The 7,476-nt window shown below is 40.9% G+C and overlaps 1 pseudogene; it reads right to left on the bottom strand.

Annotated features, from left to right (window-relative positions):
- Positions 1-1,493: 1,493 nt before the first annotated feature.
- On the bottom strand, positions 1,494-1,589 carry LOC117311282 (U6 spliceosomal RNA; annotated as a pseudogene).
- Positions 1,590-7,476: the final 5,887 nt, after the last annotated feature.

The following is a 7,476-nucleotide window of genomic DNA, read 5'->3' as shown; positions in this document are numbered from 1 at the left end:
TCACATATTATCAACAATTTACTATCCACTAACTATGCATACAACTTGGACTATGATGTAACCCCCTGCAGCTTAAAGCGTCAGAAAAGCAACCTTCAGTTATTAACTTTTAGGAAACTGATTATGGGTTGATTTCAATTAGACATCAAGGAAGAGCACCAGAAACAGAATCTGGAACAGAACAAAGCACTTCAAAATCAGACACAGGACTCAGAGTCAGAACGTATGCAGCCGTGGCCAGCAGGGCAAACTGAGTGGAAAGCAGTACAGGGGCAGGGCAGGGTCAACACACACAGGAAGGGCCAAGAATAAACGTCCAAAGCACAAGTGTTACCAGGAAGGGAAATTCATTTTTTCCCTGAAACTGACTGAATGACACTCGTCCATTGAACTGTTATGGGATTAAGGCTTTTGGGGCAGGGACCAGCGTGGAAGTTGAGATTCAAATCCAAATCCATTCATTCCAAGACCCATGCCCCCACCCCAGTTTTCTAAGGGATGTAACCTCAGGCCAATGATGCCGAACAAGATTTCCACGTTCACCCTGAAGTGAAAAGAAATTGGCCAAGCTCTGATATAATTGTATTAATATGAAAATTTTGATTTCCCTTCTTATGATGAGGCAACCTGTCCAATCACTATTCATGCCACTCTTCACAAATTGGTAACAAATCAATTTTGAAGTTTAGTCTTTAGTGACATAATGATAAGTGTGTAAACAATGAGTTCTTCCAATGTTCAGAACTTTATTGAGAATTCTAAGGAGATGCAACCATGCAACCATGTTGGTGGAAAAGGTGGACTTCAGAATTTAATGTCCTTCTGGCTCATCTTCTCCTAACTCACATCTGTCCTATACCAGTAGGACTGACTTTGGGGTCATGTACCGTCCTCATCACCAGCCCTCCTTTCCTTTCTCCTCTGTTTGCCCTACTTCCCAACTCTAGATGCTCTCCTCCTCCACCAGGAACGTCAAGTGACTAACTTTTACTAGTGCCTTAAACTAACAGTGCCTCTTCAAATAAAGAAAATCCTCTTGCCATTTCCTGCATCGTGAATCTCTTCAGTCCTTCAGTTACTTCTTCTTCCTCTTGTCACTCCACTGTCTCAATTATTTTCACTTTTTGTTTCCATCATTATCACTTGGCGCTTCCTAGCAGAACCAGCTATATCACCGCTGCTTTTACACTTGCTTCCGGACATGCTGGGCTTGAAATAAAGGCACTGTACTACTATACTCTATACAGTACTGTACAGTAAAGTACACAAAAGCACAACCACTTGTAGAGGATGCATGCACGTGACAATGTACACCAGACACGTGAACTAACTTACGTGATTGTATGTGCGAACACACGTTTGCGTCTTTGAAAGTTTGTAACTTGAAGGTTCATGTGTAGGGGACTTACTGTATCAACTCGTTTTAGATTCTTTTCCCATATAGGTCATTACAGAGTATCGGGTAGAGTTCCCTGTGCTATACAGTAGGACCTAAAAATATGGAATGCTTCATGAATTTGTGTGTCATCCTTGAGCAAATCTTTTCTGTATCATTCCAATTTTAGTATATGTACTGCCGAAGCGAGCACAAGTCTGATTAATTCTTTATATAGAAAGTTATTTGTCTTCCACTTTGCCATGTTAAGCAAGGTGTAACAAAAAAAAATTCCACCTAGTGAAATGTGAGATTTCCATGATGGGACCTCCATTCTGCTGACAGAGAACACAGTACACGTTATGGGATAGTGGAAATTGCACAGAATCTGGAGTTCTAGTCTGGCTTTCTACTCACTAGCAGATTATTTTACATCTCTGAGTTCACTTTCCTTATCTTTAAAGTGGAAATGGTGATAATTTACATTCCAGTGTCATTTTAGGGATATGAGATTGTGCATGTGAAAAACATCTTATAAATTCAAAGTGGTAAAGAAATGAGAGTCATAATTATTAATATTATATAAAAGCACTTTGGAGTGCTGGATAAAATTCTATAATACGATAAGAACTACAAATAACATCTTCATCAATATTAATATTATAGATCCAAAAGCAGGATCGCAGCAGTTCTGTATACTGCTGTGATGTTTTCCATGCTCTTATTCTGTACATTCAAGTCTTTCCCATCTTAAAAATCTCTCCTGTCACTCCATGGTTCCTTCTTGAACCTACTATTTCTTTTTCCTTTGTGGCCTTTATGGTCAAACTACCTGAAACAACTGTCTGTAACCAAGATCTCAAACACAGGCTCCGGATCACTCCTTTGTGGACACAGCAGTTTGAGTGTTTGTTTTTAACAGAATGTGAGTGCCTCCAGGCTGGGCAAACTCCCTTTTATCACTCCAGCCAGTTCACACATTTATGTGAAATGTCTGGTCCCTAAAGGCATTTGCATTTATAACCTCTAGCACTAAAGATAAAAATAATAATCAACAGAATCACATACCTACAATGTCAAACTAAGGAAGGGAAGATTTGCAAATTAAGATATAATTTACAGTTATACAATTAAGTCATATTTTCTAAATATGGCCTCAAGCTCGGCCTTCAAAAATAGTGACTTATACACACATATTTAGGGAATTATTAGCTTGCTTTTACTCGTTCTTTTTTTTTGCGGTACACGCGCCTCTCACTGTTGTGGCCTCTCCCGTTGCGGAGCACAGGTGCCGGACGCACAGGGTCCACGGCCATGGCTCACCGGCCCAGCTGCTCCGTGGCATGTGGGATCTTCCCGGACCGGGGCACGAACCCGTGTCCCCTGCATCGACAGGCGGACTCTCAACCACTGCACCACCAAGGAAGCTCTACTTATTCTTTTTAATTATGCTGTTTCAAATGCTTTGGAAAAGCAAAGTGCCCAGTAAACTGTGAAAATGGAGTGAATAAGTTTCAGCTTCCTGGCCCTCAAGTCAGCATTCAGCAGGCAGGTTGTGACCACAGTGTCATAAATCAATTAAAAGGGTTACAACTAGAATTAACAAAAATAAAACAGAAGAGATCAGAGAAAATCTCACAAAGTAAGGGTAAATATTATCTCATGAAACTTTAAAAAACTGTGGTAAAATATACATAACAAAATTTACCATTTTAATCATTTTTAAGCACAGATCTGTGACATTAAGCACATTCACAAAGTTGTACCACCATCAACAATATTTCATGAAACTTTTGCTTTGTGTGTGTATGTGTGTGTGTGTGTGTGTGTGTGTACTGAGCTGTAATATAAAATGTATTTCTTACTATGGGTCTTGGCTTTTTCAAAAAAGCATGAAAACCCTGCATTAGCTCACTTTTCCCATATGTAAGACAATGGATAGTCCACTAACTGTGACTTTGATGGAACTTGGGTGTGAGAGAAATACTCTAACCCTGCATGTGAGGAGATACTTCCAAAGAAAAAGATAAATTCAAACATTTGACAAAATGAAAAATTTGAAATGCGTATTTTTTTATGTGCGTGTTACATATTTGCTCACATGACAAATGTGTGCAGATGGTATGTTCAAACAGGGTAACACCCCCAGAATTAGGGGATAAAGTCAGGAGATGTTACCCTTTGAAGGTAAAAAGAATGGACATGCACTGGTTTAGATTCACTTTCTCGGTGGTGACTCCACCCGTGGTGACTGCTGTGTTTCTGATGAGACTTAAGTGCTGCGCTAACTGGATGAAGGAAACAGTGTCTCCTAAGTCTAATCAAAGTGACTAAAATATATCCAGAGGAAACATGATTGTAAAAATGCTGACGTATGGAAAATTATCACTCACTCAACTTCGGTATATGGTATCTAAGGTTATAATGTCAAAATAAATAAACAAGGAAACAAAAATAGCTATCACCATGAAATCTAGGAAAAAAAACAAAACACCAAGTGCAAATGATAAGAATTCCAAGTCTACTAGATTCACTATAGTGAATGGTGTCAAAAATGAAAGCAGGGCTTCCCTGGTGGCGCAGTGGTTGAGAATCTGCCTGCTAATGCAGGGGACACAGGTTCGAGCCCTGGTCTGGGAGGATCCCACATGCCGCGGAGCAACTAGGCCCGTGAGCCACAACTACTGAGCCTGCGCGTCTGCAGCCTGTGCTCCGCAACAGGAGAGGCGGCGACAGTGAGAGGCCTGCGCACCACGATGAAGAGTGGCCCCCACTTGCCACAGCTAGAGAAAGCCCTCGCACAGAAACGAAGACCCAACACAGCAAAAATAAATTAATTAATTAATAAACTCCTACCCCCAACATCTCTTTAAAAAAAAAAAATTAAAAAAAAAAAATGAAAGCAGCTCACTAAGAATTGACAGAAACCTCTCAGAAGTTTGTGGGTGAGCTAGCAAAGTTGGGATGATTTCAGTTCAGCAAACATCTACTAATGACCAGTCACTGTGAAAAATGATGAGGATAAATAAAGTTTCTGCCTTTGCAAAGTTCATAATGAGCAGGAGATAAAAAACAACACAAACTGGCACTCCTACTCAACTCAGTAAGAACTGTGATAAAGGTACACCCTGGATGGGCCCTGATCCCGCCAGGGATGGGTTAGGGGGCAGGTATTCAGAGAAGGCTTCCCGGAGGAGGTCAAAGTGTCTGAGTTAAGCTGTGGAAACTGTGGAAGACAACTGGCCAGAAAGAAGAGGGGAGAGACAGAGGGGGAGAAACACAGAGGTGGAGTGGCTTAGTGTGCTCAGGAAACTCCAGTCAGTTCCAGGATCAGGGAGGGAAATTTCAAGCCCCTTCAGGTGGTTGTAGTTAGGGTTCAAAAACAGAGCATGTTGTTGTTCAGGGGCTCCCTTCCTCGACCTTGACAGCTCATCACCAGTAGGGAGCAACAGGGCTGCCCATCTTGGATTACTGGGTGGGTGCGCCCATTTCTTAAAGTAATGAGGTGGAGAGTCCTCATCAGAGGAGCCTGGGGGAGAGAAGCACACTTCTCAGGAGACGCCTGTGAGCCTACCAAAGGGCACCTGGCACTAGCGCTCCAACCTAGAGCGTCTGGGACCAACTCCAGCTTGGAGAAGAGGGGCCAGGAAAGCAAGGAGTGACTGCATGGAAGAAAACAGGAGAGTGTCTGGCAGTTGCCATGCATAGTCTAGAACTTTGAAGAAAGGCAATGATGTCTAGCCATCGACCTTCCCTCCCATTAGAGGAATGTACATGGATGTTGGACTAAAAAGAATGTCCACTTTGCCAGATCTCCAGGAAGTTAATTTTTCTCAATCTAATAAAAACAACATGCTTATTAAGTCTGGTTCTCTGCCTGAAACATCCAAACTGGGAAGTCTCTCCAAAATGTCTCTTATGACTCATCAACTCATCCTTCTTTCTATGAGAGCTACAGGCAGGCAGCAATCATGGTGAAAATGCAATCTTTTTTGAGGCCTAGAGTAATACATTTGCCTCATTGCAGAGGTACTATGTAGGTCAACTGCCCCAGAAGATATCTGCCAGCAATAGTACAAATTTAAGCTGCCATCCCAGGCAGCACCCTTGGCCAAGAAAGGAGTTACTTTCAAAGGAAACACGATCCAACTACAGAAGCCTTGAAGGACTGGCCTGGGTCTTTACTAGGAACTAGCCCTGGGGTATTACAAAGCACACTGCACAAAAAAGTTTCTCAGAAACTCTCTCTAGATATGGTTCCTGTTTCCAACATTCATGCAAACCCTGCATCTCCCCTACAGGGCCTCAGGCCTCCTCCGCCTGGGCTGGCACCTGCCAACACAAATTTGCCCCCCTGTCCTGGTCTCTCTCAGCTTTCAGACCCAGAGGTTTGGCCCCTTTGTTTCTCCAGCAGGAAGGCTGTGGAGTATCCTGGGAAATGTAGTCCTCCTCTGTGACTGCTTTTTGAGCAATACATGTTCATGGAATATCTTTAATGAATTAAAACCCTCCACTTCATCACTGTATTTCTATTATCATGAGGAATTTAAGACATATAGAAAAGCAGGGAGAAGAGTTTCATGAACCCCCATGTATCCATCATCCAGCTTCAACAATTTTCAACACACCAGCTTGTCCCATTATTTCTTCTGTATTCCAACCGACCACCTTCCTTTAGATTGTTTTGAATCAAATGTAAAACATACATAATATCATGTCATTCATAAACACTTCAGTATGTATCTCTAAAAGATAATTCTCCATTTGAAGAGCTTCATATTTACAGGCAAGTTGCAAACACTTACATATCCCACACCTAGATTCACCGATTAATGTTCTGTTATATTCTCTTTCTGTACAAGTATGTGTGTGTGTATTTCACTAAACTATTTGAAAGAAACTTGCAGATATCTTGATCCCTCACCTCTAAATACTTCAGTTTATATCTTCTAAGATCAAAGACATTTTCTTACAGAGTCATAAAACAATTTATAAATAAATCCAATTTGGGAAATTTAACCTTGATTCTAAGACTGGAATAGAGTCCATATTGAAATTCTAATTATGACCCATATAGCAAATTTTACTCCAATCAAGAATCTAGTCTAGGATTACATATTGCATTTAGTTGTCATGTTTCCTTAGTCTCCTTAAATCTGGAAAAGTTCCTTAACCTTTCACTGTCTTTTATGGCCATGCCGTGCGGCTTGTGAGATTTTAGTTCCTCAACCAGGGATTGAACCCAGGCCCTCAGCAATGAAAGCGCCAAGTCCTAACCACTGGACTACCAGGGAATTCCCAAGCCTTGATATTTTTGAAGAGTATGGGTTTTTGAAGAGTGAGAGTTTTTGTAGAACGTCCTCAGTTTGTGATCATTCCTCATGGTTAGTTTGTGGCTTGACAGGAACACGACATAACTGACATCACGTGATGTCAGCAGGCCACCATTATTGGGGATGCCAACTTTCACCTCTCAGTTAAGATGGGGTCCACCATATTTATCCACTGTAAAAATACCTTTCCCCTCTTTGAAATTAATGAGCAATAAGCAATTAATAAGCTGTGAAACGGCATTCACAACTTTTTACTCAACAACTTTTATCCAATGATTTTTAGCATACATTGATGACTCTTGCCAGAATAAATGCTACGATAGTTGCAACATGGTAATTTAAAAAACAATTCTTTCTCATTCATTAGTCAGCCTTCTACTGTAAAGAATAGCTTTCCCTTTTCCTTCCTCATCTCTATTATTTTTTTTTACTCACACATTTGTTTATATTTAGTAAGAACTCATGGATTCTTTTATTTTCCAATGTATTCTCATGTATTACTGTCATTTTCATTTTGATACTTCCACCTAATTTGACTAAGTTAGTTCTTTATTGCATTTCTATTTGGATGGCTTTTGGGGGCCAGAGATTCTCTATGAGCTTAATACCTTTTATGAGCCCTCTCTTACCTTCTAATACAAATCTTGACTCACTATCGAATTCAAACATCATAAGCGCTCGGAAGACCTTTGGGATTCTTGCCTTGCTTACCCCTCCAGGCTCTCATGCCCTCCACTCACCTTACCACATTGGTTTTATGATCTCTCA

Source organism: Tursiops truncatus, chromosome 2 (assembly GCF_011762595.2).
Source record: "Tursiops truncatus isolate mTurTru1 chromosome 2, mTurTru1.mat.Y, whole genome shotgun sequence".
NCBI classification, from domain to species: Eukaryota; Metazoa; Chordata; class Mammalia; order Artiodactyla; family Delphinidae; genus Tursiops; species Tursiops truncatus.
The sequence above is the reverse complement of the archived record's forward strand: the minus strand, read 5'-3'. Positions and strand labels throughout refer to the sequence as shown.